Source organism: Pelophylax lessonae (assembly GCF_965119305.1).
Source record: "Pelophylax lessonae genome assembly, chromosome: 1".
NCBI classification, from domain to species: domain Eukaryota; kingdom Metazoa; phylum Chordata; class Amphibia; order Anura; family Ranidae; genus Pelophylax; species Pelophylax lessonae.
The window spans coordinates 126,984,151-126,997,818 of record NC_138768.1 but is presented as its reverse complement, the minus strand read 5'-3'; positions in this window follow the sequence as shown (position 1 = coordinate 126,997,818).

The window sequence follows — 13,668 nt, the reverse complement described above, 5'->3', positions numbered from 1 at the left end:
TATAGATTCCCCTTAGAGCAGGCCAGTGTCCCGTCCCCCTCCTATTATAGATTCCCCTTAGAGCAGGCCAGTGTCCCCCACCCATTATAGATTCCCCTTAGAGCAGGCCAGTGTCCCCCCCCCCCTTATAGATTCCCCTTAGAGCAGGCCAGGGTCCCCCTCCCATTATAGATCCCCCCTAGAGCAGGCCAGGGTCCCCCTCCCATAACTCCTTAGAGCAGGCCAGGGCCCCCCCTCCCATTAAAGATCACATTTAGAGCAGGCCAGGGTCCCCCTCCCATTATAGATCCCACTTGGAGTAGGGCAGGCCAGGGCAGGTCCCTCCCCCCATTGAATACATCCGATCCCCTTAGTAAGTGACTTGCCTTTAAGACAGTTCTTACTTCTCCTACCTTAGGCTGTCTCGATTCCTCCAGCCTCTCTCTCCACAGTCCCCAGTCCAGTCCCCCTTGCTGAAAGAAGAATATATTCCTACCTCCATCCAGTTCTCCCGCGCTGGGCGGCCGCGCTGCACAGTACCCAGAGACAGTCTAGTAGTCTAGACTCTAGGAACTCACAGTCCCTCCCCCAGCCAGGGCCCAGAGAGATTACTCCGCAGGCAGGAGTCTCTCCTCTCTCGCCACCACCACTTCACTTGAGAGCCGAGCGGGAGGTGGGACTCAGGCTGAGCCGAGGGAGGGCAGAGGCGGCGAGGCTCTGCCCCTGAGCCATCGCATCAGGTCAGGATTGGTCATGACTTGTGAGTCTCAGAGACAGTGAGGCTCGAGTAAAAAAAGTCAGCGGCGGTGCGGGTTTATAATGGAATGATTCGTAACATTTTATAATTGTAACGAGTAACTATGCAGCACATAAAAAAATATCGGAGTAAAAGTATTAAACTCATCGAAAATATGTAGTGAAGTAAAAGTGGAAGTAGGAGAAAAAAATTATACTGTGGTAAAGTACAGATACCTCCTTTTAGTACTTAAGTACAGTAGTGAAGTAGTTCTACTTAGTTACTATACATCTCTGGTCTAGAGCAATATTTTATGGAAAATATGACATTGGAGTGGAACAAAGAGAAGGCATATTTATTAAGGTGTCCTTTTATGAAACGGAGATGAGCAGTGATCCTGCTGATCACAGCTCATTTCCGATCATTCTCAGTTTATGAAACAGAAATGATCGGGGGAGAACATGTTCTTCGCTGATCATCTCTTCACACAGGAATCTGTCATTGACTGACACAGAAACAGCCAGGCTATGAAGCTGCGATCTCCGCACTTCACTGGCGATCTGGGTCAGAATTCACACTCCCGGGTTCACCAGCCTGGAGCTTGTGAAGCGAGGAGTGAAGACAGAATCGGGGAAGAACTGAGGGGGAAAAAGGAAGATTATGGACTTCCTTCTTCCTTGTTCAGACCCCCCAACACAGTAATCATGTCCCCCTGCCATATTTATGTATATATATACACACATACATGTAGATATATATTTAATGTGTATATATATATACAATGTATGTGTGTGTGTATTCAGTGTATATATATATATATATTTATGTAAGGGGACTATTATTTATTAACCTCGTGTACTCAGCAGTGATAATTTATCTCTGCTTGTTAAAGCGCGCCAGGGATTTTCATACTACTGTAATCTCGCTTTGTCTCACGAGATTACAGACGCCCCATTGACTTCTACACAGATCTCCGAGAAAACCGTTCTCCTCTGATCACCCTGGGCGAACTGAAGTTCTCCAATTCATAAAATGGGTGCCAGATGTGATCATTTTCCCCCGGAGAACTGTAGAGAAGCCAACGGAGAAAAACATTCACCCGTTCATAAAAGGACACCTAAATACCTTCTTCAGCTCTGTGTATACAAAGGAGCATGGGGGAGCTCATGACCATAATGAGGATGGTATTGACACAGCCCCAAATGATCCACAATTGCTCAAAAGTGATATGGTCCAGAAATATTTTGACAAAATAAAGGTGGATAAAGCGCCTGGACCTCATGGCATCCACCCGCACATCCTAAAATAATTGAGCTCTGTCATTTCAAAGCTTTTGTTTCTAATTTTTAGGGACTAATTATTGACTAGAATAGTATCACTGGATTGGGTTAGGGCCAATGTGGTGCCTATATTTAACCACTTCTGGACCAGAAGAATTTGCCCCTTAATGACCAGGCCATTTTTGGGATTCGGCACTGTGTTACTTTAACAAACAATTGCACGGTCATGCTTTCTTTTCTTGGTACTTGATCACCTGTGTGATTTTTATTTTTTGCGCTATAAACAAAAAAATAGCGACAATTCTGAAAAAAACCCCAATATTTTTCACATTCTGCTACATAACATTCCCAAAACAAAATGTAAACATTACCATTTTTCATCCTTTTAGGCCAATTTGTATTCTGCTCTATATTTTTGGTAAAAAAAATCCAATATGTGTTTTTTGATTGGTTTGCACGAAAGGGGAGCGATCGCGGGTACTCAGCGGCAATCGCGTCTGCTGGCCCAGTGCATCGGTATCCCAACTGCCTAACGGGGATGGGAGCACGCCGCTGGTGGCAAGCACTCGCCCCCAGCACTGCTCCTGCGAATTGACGTACCCATACGTCGATTTGCGCAGCCGAGCCAGCCTGCCGCAGTATATACCCGATTGGCGGACGGCAGGCGGTTAAAGAGGATCAAAGTCTTTGCCAAGTAACTATAGACCTGTTGGTTTAACTTCTATAGTTGTGAAGATACTGGAGAGTTTAATAACAGACCACATAGATGAGTTCTTGCTGGAAAAATATATATTTTAAGCAACAGACATCATGGATTCATGAGAGACAGAAGTTGTCAAACAAACCTGATTTCTTTTTATGAGGAGGTAAGTAAAACCTTGGACAGAGGGGTGGCTGTGGACGTAGTATACTTGGATTTTGCAAAAACGTTTGACACAGTTCCCTACACACGGCTAATGTGTAAGGTAAAGTCTACAGGCTTGGAAAGATCAGTTTGTAAATGGAAAGAAAATTGGCTAAAAACTAATTTCAGAGAGTGGTGGTTAATGATTCTTACTCTGAATGGTCTAAGGTTATCAGTGGTGTACCCCAAGGTTCAATCTTGGGACCTTTACCTTTTAATATATTTATAAATGATATAGGGTCTGGGATTAAAAGGAAGGTACCATTTCAGTCTTTGCAGATGACACCAAGCTACTGTATTCAGTGAAATAACTTCCTTACAGCATGTCTCCAACTTACAAGCCTACCTCAATTCACTGTTTCATTGGGCAACCATGTGGTAAATGGGATTTAATGTTAATAAATGTTAAGGTATGCACTTGGGGGCTAAGAATATGCATGCATCATACATACTAGAAGGTGAACAGCTGGGGGAATCAATGGTGGAGAAGGATCTGGGTGTTTTGGTAGATCATCTTAATAATGCCATGCAATGCCAAGCTGCGGTTTTCAAAGTGAGCAAAGTCCTTTCTTGTGTAGCACCCTCCTAGGTAGGTGCTAGAGAGAGAAAGTATTCTTTTGAATCCTTTCTGCTTACCAGAGGGATTGCAGGTAAATCTATGGTGTTCTCTGCCTACCAGAGAGCAGGATCTGTTGGTGAGGTCTGCTCAATGTGCTTAGGTGCAACCCAATCTGTCTGCTGAGTGTTCACACTGGTCCAATAGGGAGGCATGTTGGACAGTGGGAGGAAACCTGACAAATGAGTGCACAGGTGTTTGATACAGCCCTGGTGATTTGGCAGAGGAAAGTGCCTTGTTGTTTGCTGGGATACTTTTTAAATGCCAGGAACACATTTGCTCGGGGTCTTTCGGCTGGATAGCTGAGTCCCGGAGGGAATGGGTGGTTGCCTCCTCCTCTGTAGAGGTGGAATGCGGCCTCAGTAGGGTTGCCATCTTATCCCTTTAAACCAGGAAACACATTTACACAGGTTCTGTGGCTGATTAAGATGGTAATTAAATTCACATAGTGTCTTATGTGAATTATATTAGCCTCAGAACCTGTGTAATTATTATGTGTCCTGGTTTAAAGGGATGAGGTGGCAACCCTAGGCCTCAGATAGTCGACCTGAGGAAAAAGGGGGGGATTCACCCACGCCAAGTGGACCACCTCTAAGTAGTGAAGCCTACTAAAAAGTGCTAGATAAGTAATATGTAATGTAAAAAAAGAGCATCTGCTAAACCTCCTCCCCCCATGGAGATAGATAAAGATATGAAAAAAGAGAGGTAGTATACCTCACGGTTCAGCGCTTGCAAATAACCAGTTATAATAAATGATGAACAAATAAACATGTAATAATAGAGGTTGTGCAATAAATATGTGATTAAGCACGGTTTACTAAATAGTATTTTTAAAAGAAGACTGTGTAAATAGACATACATATTGAGTGGGTACTGGACATTCAAGTGAACTGTGATAAATAACACAAATGCCACAAACAGATGAAAATAAAATCACTAGCAACAATGATAGCAACCAATAGTAAATCAAAAATGCAAATAAGATGAAAATGAAAAATCAAATAAATGTTCCACACACGTACTATGCCTGGATGGAATAATATGTAATGTTCATTGAGCTGTGACAAGTCCAATCACTAGAAATACCAGGCAAAGCAAATGATGTAATGGTACAAGTATATTACTAAAAAAAAAAGAGGTCCACAGGTTAGCAATAAGTCCACTTAAACTTGACCATTGTAAACATAATGACAAGCAGTACTGGAGATCAGAGTACAGAGCAAGCTCCCAGGGGAAGGAGGTGAGATGCTGAGGGTAATGATGGAAAGGCACCACCGTGTGCTCAGGGGGGTGTGTTAGGAAAACTCACCAGAGATAGTGGATCCCCTCTTGCCCTACGTCAAGGGGGATCAATCAGGCTTGGGGTTGTCTCCTCCACCAAGGGTGCACTCAAAATCTCCCTCGCTCCTCTCCTGGTTCTGAGTTCCTGTTCCTCCTGTATGGCACCCGGGAAGGTGTAAACTCTGGGTGTTATGTGAAAACAATATAAGGAAACCTCCTAGTGAAGTCCGGTTATAAAAAGTTTTATTTAATAAAAAAGTGAAAATTCCAAATAAAAACAAATCACAAAGTCAAAGTACTAGATAAGAAGACTAGTAACAGGAGAAACGAATGGGACCACGGATTGTGCACCCTGAACAGTATGCACCTGCTTGGAAGCTGGGGGGGCCTGGAGCAGGGGCGTAACTACAGGGGTTGCAGGGGTTGCGATTGCTACCGGGCCCCATGCTCCAGGGGGCCCAGTAGCAAACCAGTGGGTGAACTTCCAGGATTGCAAAAGTCACACTTGCGACCGGGCCCTGGCATTGCACCACTGTGGGGAGGCCCCAAGATTGCAGGAAGGGAGCCCACTGCAGAACTTGTGAAAGGATCCTGCTGCGGGACCGTAATAAAAGGCCATGCAACGAGAGTAAAGAGCCCCAGGATTAGTGGGAAGAGCCCTGGGCTTGAAGGGAAGGGCCCCGGCCAGGGATCTGGGGGGGCCCTTCATGTTTTCTTGCATCGGGGCCCTGAAGGCTCTAGTTACGCCTCTGGCCTGGAGAGTGAGTGAGGAACTGAACCCAGAGGTCCTGTGAAACTGACTGGAAGGGGAAAACCATATAAAAACAGAGGACAACACAAGGGGTCATAAGGACTCACCGCGTTGTACTTCAAGGTGATAGGACTTGAAAGGATGTGGAGTTGTCATATATAGATGAGCACTAATGTATATAAAAATAAAGTTTATTGAATATACAAATATATTAAAAAACAGTTTACATCCAGATTAGAAACAAGAATAAGAACATCAGTATCAATAAAAACTCATAATTGCTATGGATAGAAACAGAAGTTCAGATGTTTTTCCTGCCTCCAAAGACCCCAAAAAAATGCCCAAAGCCCAAAAAAAATGCCTGCTGCAAAAACACACCTGGGCGTTTTTGTAGCTGGTGTTTTTTTTGGCATTTTTTGGGCGTCTTTGGAGGCAGGCATAACATCAGAACTTCTGTGTATGGGTATATATACACACACACATGTATGTATATATACACATACACATATATAGGTGTGAAAGTAGCAGAAACCTATGCTTGCGCTAATGAAATAATTAACACCCATATGGCTTCTCTGCTATAACACCTATATATGTGTATGTGTAAAAATACATATAAGCGTGTGTGTGTGTATATACCCCTATACAGAAGTTCAGATGTTTTGCCTGCCTCCAAAGACCCCAAAAAAATGGGCAAAAAAAAACGCCTGCTGCAAAAACACACCTGGGCTCATCCGACCAGCACCTGGATATCTGTGCCTCACCTGAGCGGCTTTCCCTGTGTTGCTTTATTGTGGCCAGCCTAATGCACACCTGTGCAATAATCATGTTGTCTAATCAGCATCTTGATATGCCACACCTGTGAGGTGGAAGGATTATCTCGGCAAAGGAGAAGTGCTCACTAACACAGATTTAGACAGATTTGTGAACAATATTTAAGAGAAATAGGCCTTTTGTGTACATAGAAAAAGGCTTGGATCTTTGAGTTCAGCTCATGAAAATTGGGGCAAAAACAAAAGTATTGCGTTTATGATTTTGTTCAGTGTGTATATACAATATCTCACAAAAGTGAGTACACCCCTAACATTGTTGTAAATATTTTATTCTATCTTTTCATGTGACAACACTGAAGAAATGACACTTTGCTACAATGTAAAGTAGTGAGTGCACAGCTTGTATAACAGTGTAAATTTGCTGTCCCCTCAAAATAACTCAACACACAGCCATTAATGTCAAAACCACTGGCAACAAAAGCGAGTACACCCCTAAGTGGCAATGTCCAAGATTGGACATGTGTTGTAACATGAAAAGACCTAAAGAAATATTTACAAAAATGTGAGGGGTGTACTCACTTTTGTGAGATACTGTGTGTATGTATATATATATATATATATATATATATATATATATATATATATATATATATTATTTTTTTTTCTATTGGTTGAACTAGATGGTCTTTTTTCAGTAAGACTAACTATGCAACTAAGAAACACACTGATTTTCCAAAGTAAATGTTAACCAATTTGCTTCTAGTTTTTAACGACGTAAGGCTTAGAAACATTTGCATCTTGCATTAGACAGTACATAAACAGAAATCCAGGTATAGTGCAGGCCACTGGAGTACACTGTTGTCACTTGTATGATCATGGGAATCGAGGTTGAGATAATGCATGTTTTGGGATTTTGAAAATTATCCTGCTAGAAATAGACTCTGGAAAACAGTCCAAGAGCTTTTTCACACGGCCGCTCCGTGTGAAAGCTCCGCTGCAGAACTTTTTTTTTTTTTTTTTTCACTGAGCGGATGACATTTGTGTCATCCGCTCCGTAAGTCCGCATATCATCCCATCCCTTTGCGGATGATATGCGGACATAATGTAAGTCTATGGGCATTGCGGATGTCAGCGGATGACACCGCTGACATCCGATTTTCCTTCCTTTCCGTTTTTTGAACGGAGGAAAAATAGGGTTCTGTTCCGTTCCAAAAAACGGAACAGAACTGAAAGGAAGAAAATCGGATGTCAGCGGATGGTCATCTGCTGACATCCGCAATGCCATAGACTTACATTATGTCCGCAAATCATCCGCAAAAAAATAGGATGATTTGCGGACACACGGAGCGGCCGTGTGAAAGGGCCCCTAGAGAGGTTGAGAAAGACAGCAACAATTCTCAGGAATGCTGAAGCATTTAAAAAATACATATAATGTTGCCACGTTTGTGCCACATTCCCTTTACCATTACACTGTGATTGACAAACTGTGATCGTACCATCAGCTGTCGTCAAGAAAAAAAATTTAGGGTCTTCAGCTAAGCCAATGTTTTTTCAAACTTCAATCATCTACCTTTGCTCAAATTAATGTTTGTGCCGCGCTGTATAAAACATATGAACATAAATAAATGCTGTGTGTGAAACCAATATATCACCAATTGTATAGTGTTATAACAATTCACAGTATTAATAACCAAAATGACATGCAATTAATAGTGCTTATATAGAATCCTCATATGTGCAGTCCTTATAATTCTTGTGTGCTGTGACCCCACTTGCCAATCACCATCTACATAAACAATGCTTGCAAATAGGTAAAATAGACTCCAGACTTTTATATGTGTTTTAATAAAGCCAGCATTTTTACGGTACAAGCACTATTGTAGTCTCTTTTACCTATATGCACTCTGATGACACTGACTGATGAAGAGGTTATTCCATAGAAGAAAAATGATCCGGGAGATCTAGACTATACTGATTTAGCCCGAAAGAGAGGCTAAAAAGTGCTGTATGACCAAACTTAATTTTAGCGCTGTTGCATTTTGAATGACAATTGCGCGGTCATGCAACACTGTACCTACACCAAATTTATGTCATTTTCCCCCCACAAATACAGCTTTCTTTTGGTGGCATTTGATCACCTCTTGGTTTTTTCCTTTTTGCTAAACAAATAAAAAAAGACCGAAAAGTTTGAAAAAAAAAAAAAAAGTTTTTTTTGTTTATGTTATACAATTTTGTAAATAAATAAGTTTTTTCCTGCACTGATGAGCACTGATGAGACTGCACTGACAGGCACTGATGGGGTGGCACTGATGGGGTGGCACTGATAGGCGGCACTGATAGGCACTGATATGTGGCACTGATAAGTAGCACTGATATGCAGCATTGGTGGGCACTGATAGGCGGCACTGCTGGGCACTGATAGGCGGCATTGATGGGCACTGATAGGTGGCACTGATAGGTGGCACTGATGGGCACTAATGGGCACTGATAGGCGTCACTGGTGGGCACTGATAGGCGGCACTGATCGGCACTGACGGGTGGCACTGATGGGCACTAATGGGCACTGATAGGCGGCACTGGTGGGCAATAATGGGCACTGGTGGGCGACACTGATAGATGGTAATGATGGGCACTGGTGGGCAGCACTGATAGGGAGGGCACTGGCAGGCAGCACTGATGGGGAGGGCAATGGGGGGCTCCCTGAGCCCTGATTGCTATCCCTGGTGGCCATAGTGGGCATCCCTGGGGTCATAGGTGGGCATCCCTGGGGTCATGGGTGGGCATCCCTGGTGGTTCTAGTGGCACCCCCCCCCCGAGGGTCTGCACTGGTAATCAATGATCTGATTACCAGTGCCGACCCCCCCCCCCCATGTCAGGGGAGCCGCCGATCGGCGCTCCTTTACTCATGCCTGTCAGGCACGAACTTAGGAAAGCCGATCAACGGCTCTTCCTGTTTACTATGTGACCAGCCGTGATTGGACACGGCTGGTCACATGGTAAAGAGACTACGTCACTAGGCTCTTTACAGAGATCGGAGATGCAGGGAGTCAGACTGACTCCTCGCATCACTGATCGCCGCTCTGCGCGCCCCCGGGGGGGGCGTCATATGACGTCCGGTCAGGATAATACAACCACATTCCCGCCATCATTTGCCTATAGGGTGGGCGGGAAGTGGTTAAGGTGAGACTATACCCAAAATAAGGGGGGGGGGGCACGTGTGTGGTGAAACATCCTTTTGAATTTGGAGCACCATAAGGAGAAATTGGACTAAGAAGTATTGTTTGTGTGGCACCCTACAGGTAGGTGCTAAGGAAAAATTATAGTGGGCCTTGTCTGCCTAACAGCAGGGCTATGTTTTAGTCAGGGTGTCATGGCTTCCAGCTGTGCTTCCTGTGGAGTCTCCCCACTGAGTCCTGTGAGAGGCTTCTCATAGGACAGTGGAGGAAACCCAATCAGGGGACACATTCAGGCTTGCATCTACCCCAGAAGGCAGATTATGCTGCAAGGGATTCTGGGAGTGGGTATAAGTTTGGGGGAAGTGCGTGACACGGCATCTTTGGCGGGAGCAGAGTCCCAGGAGGGAGAGTACGGCTGTCTCTCCTCCTGTCTGAGGAAGCGGATGTCTTGGGGTGTCACCTGAGAATCCAGAGAGTGCTTAGTTGAGCTGAGAGGGATCAGGTGTGCCGAGAACCAGCGGAGAGCGAGAGGGGTCCAGTCCCAGGAAAGCCTACACAGGTCGTGAGTACTGAAGATTGCCCCTGGGGGTCTGCCCGAAGTATTGAAGGGGGACCACCCTGGAGAAGGTTCTAGGATCCAGATCTCAGCTAGCTGGAAAGGGGGTACCTAGGTTGAGGACCCTGAAGTGACAGAGGGGGTACCTAGTCAGGGGACCCTGAAGAGTAAAAGGGGGCACCTGCAGTTTGGGCCCTAAAGACAGTGTGCAATGTCCTAGTTGAGAGTTGCAGCTATACGGGAATTCACAACAGTCTACCTCCAGCCAGAGCAAGGCTGGAGGAAGAAGTTAGTGACTTTGCAGCACAGCAGTGTCCATAGCTCATTGTTCTACAGTCCTGGATCTTCTGGACTTAAGGTCGGGGATCTAGCACTTCTTTCAAGTTACAGTGTGTTCTGAGCGTCAGTGCTGGCTGTCATCGGCTGGCTCGAAATTGGGGTTCTGCAACGCCTATGTTGCAAGAGTCCCAGACCTCACCCCACCGGGGAACATTGCTAGGGCCAGGGACCAGAACACAGCATACGAGGAAATGATACAGAGGGTATGTACCCCATTTTCTCTACCAGGGAGAGGAAACCAGAAAACCCTCCCCCGGCTGTCCAGGATGCAACGGTGGATGCAGAAGAAGGTTGCACTGGGGTGCGATTATTATGACTACCCCTACGCACCAAGGGAGGTAATGCTATTGGTGGAAAAGTTCAGGGACTTCTGGTGCGATTAGCTCATTTGGGACTTTCTGTTTGTCCCAAAACCTTATCGAGACTCTCCTGAGGAAGGGCTTAAAGACAAGTTCAACAAGGTGAAAGTTCAATGGTACTACGGGCGCTCTATTTATATAGATAGGGTGGAGGTCCGCCGCCCAGACGGCTCAAGACATGCTTGGTCCAGCCGGGTCAAAAATGAACAAGGGGAGTGTGTTCAAGTGCCCCACCCGGAGTACTACATCTAAAAAAAAAATTGTTAGTATTTCAGTTAAAGGAGGAGTTTCAGGAGCAAAGAGAAAAAAAGCCAACTGACCAAGGAAACTTTAAATTGATATAATGCTCAAGTTGCAAGTTGGAAACAGACCCCTTGGGCCATCGGGCCAGGGTCTTTTGGAAGTCAAGTGCTGTGATGTCAGACCTTTTTGGACCATCGGGTCTGGGTCTTCTGAGAAATTGTTTTGTATGCCAGGTCCCTTGGGCCATCGGGCCAGGACCTTTATTGGATTACAAATGGCTGTGTGGGACCTCATTCACAGTCTTTACCGATGAAGATGTTGCTTCAAAGTTCAAGAGTGTCCAAGAACTTTGGTGGGGGGGGGGGGGGTTGCCCTGCTGGACCCCCTGTGATGTTTCCCTGACTCAGCAGGACTGTAGGTCATGAGAGACTGTGACCTGCCCTGTTTCCTTATTGAGGTGCTTAAAAGGACAGCAGAGGGCGCTATGCTTCACTTCAACAAAAAGGACTCTGCCTAGATAGCTAGTGTTAGGGGACAAGTTCTTCCAGGAAGGAGAGAACCACCCGGCATGTCAAGACATAGGACTCTGAAGGAACGGGTGGCCGTTCCTTCAGAGTCCTATGCCGTGATCGACGGCTCCCGCGCGCACGCGCGGGATCAATGTAATTACGCCTCCGGCCAATCAGATGGCCGGAGGACGCGAACCCGGAAGCAGGACGGCCGGACATGTCGGCCGTCCTGTCGCCGAGGGGGCGGCAGGGCGGGGGCTTCGTTTTAAGGTAAGTACTTCATAATGAGCTAGTATGCGATGCATACTAGCCCATTATGCCTTTCTCTTTACAGAGCTTTTTTTTTCTCGTTTTTTTTAGTGACTTTACTTCCTTTTAAATGTTGGTAATATATTCAGGTAATATGTGCAATGACATTACAGCCAATGGAGTGTACAGTTTTTTTGTTTTTTTTTTATTTTAAAGTTGCACTTCGGTTTGTCAAAAAGCAATATTTCTTTTTGTTTATGAAACTTAGTTTTATTTGTAAAGATGTTATATATCTCAATGGCTAAATCTGTGTCTGTATTGCGTGTTCAAACCTTATAATAATATATTATTAGATTTTTACTCCAGGAGTATACAATTCGTTTGGAAATGCTAGAGAAATGTTTAAATAATGCATTAAAATTAACCTAAACCTATTCGATTTGTAGTTGACTAAAATGTATGAGATTTTATTCGACTAAAATGTGCTGGAGATTTTAGTTGACTAAAATATGACTAAAACTAAAACAATTCAGATGACTAAAATACGACTAAAACTAAAATGGCATTTCAGTCAAAAGACTAACATGCGACTAAAACTAAAATCACATTTCAGTCAAAAGACTAAAATATGACTAAAACTAAAATGGCATTTTAGTCAAAAGACTATAACTAAAACTAAATCGAAATTTGCTGCAAAAATTAACACTGGTTCCAGGTCGATGACTTCAGGTGGAGGTCAGTAATAACAGCCTAATTATTTTTTAAATGAGGTCATAACCAGTTTTAAAAAAAATAGCTTGCGCTGAAAAATATAATAGGCTTTTCTGTTGTATATTGCTTAAAAGCTTACTTATGGAGTTAATTTTTGTTTGGTTAAATTGTGCCCGACAAAATCAGAAAAACAACATTGCTGCTCTATTTAGAAAAACATATGTTTAGATTTGAAGAAAACAGGGTTCCAGAACGCGTTCTCAGGCAATTGCCTCGGTGTTTTTACCGTGCTTCATTGTAATAGAAGAGCGAGTGGGTTTAAGATACTAGAACATTGTGTTTACCAATTGCCAAGTTTTCCAATTGCTCATCGATGTCCTGTGTTGTATTGAGGCAAATCCTGTATTTTTTTTTTTATGTTCATTTGGAACAGAGGACATTAGCTTCTCTTTTATTCTTTTATTTGTGACTGTAAGAGCCTCCTACATAGCCGTGCTTCTGTGCTTCTCTGCAGTCATTCTTGTTTACATATACAGACTTGACTCCATTAATCATGTCTTCAGAACAAATGTGTTTATGGCTCCTGCAAAGGATGTTGCAACAGGAATGGTCAATAGAAACTAAGAATAGTAGGATTAGGTAATGATGATAAATTTTTATACTTTATAAGCATACAAAAATATTAAGCTATAGCTTGTCTTTTAGAGCCGGTTCACACTGGGGCGACACGACTTCTTACTACTTCGGGGGCGACTTGTGCATTACATTGCACCACGACTTCGGAGCGACTTGCAGGGACTTCACATAATGGAAGTCTATGCAAGTCGCTCCGACGTCGCCCCAAAATAGTACAGGACCCTTTTTCTAAGTCGGAGCGACTTGTGTCGCTCCTATTAGAACGGCTCCTGTAGCGGTCAATGGACCGCGAGGGAGCGCAACTTGTCAGGCTGACAAGTTGCCTGACAAGTCGCGCTAATGTGAACCAGCTCTTAATCTCTGCAGATATTTTGTACCACTAATGCATCTTACATCTGGCCTGAAGAGCTTTAAGGTAAGACGAATGCATAGCATGTTATCTAAATTTATTTCATTTATTACAGATACTTATATAGCGCCGTCAATTTAGGCAGCACTTCACATTCACATAAGTCTCAGTCCCTATCCTCATGGAGCTTACAATCTAAGGTCCCTAATTCACATTCATAC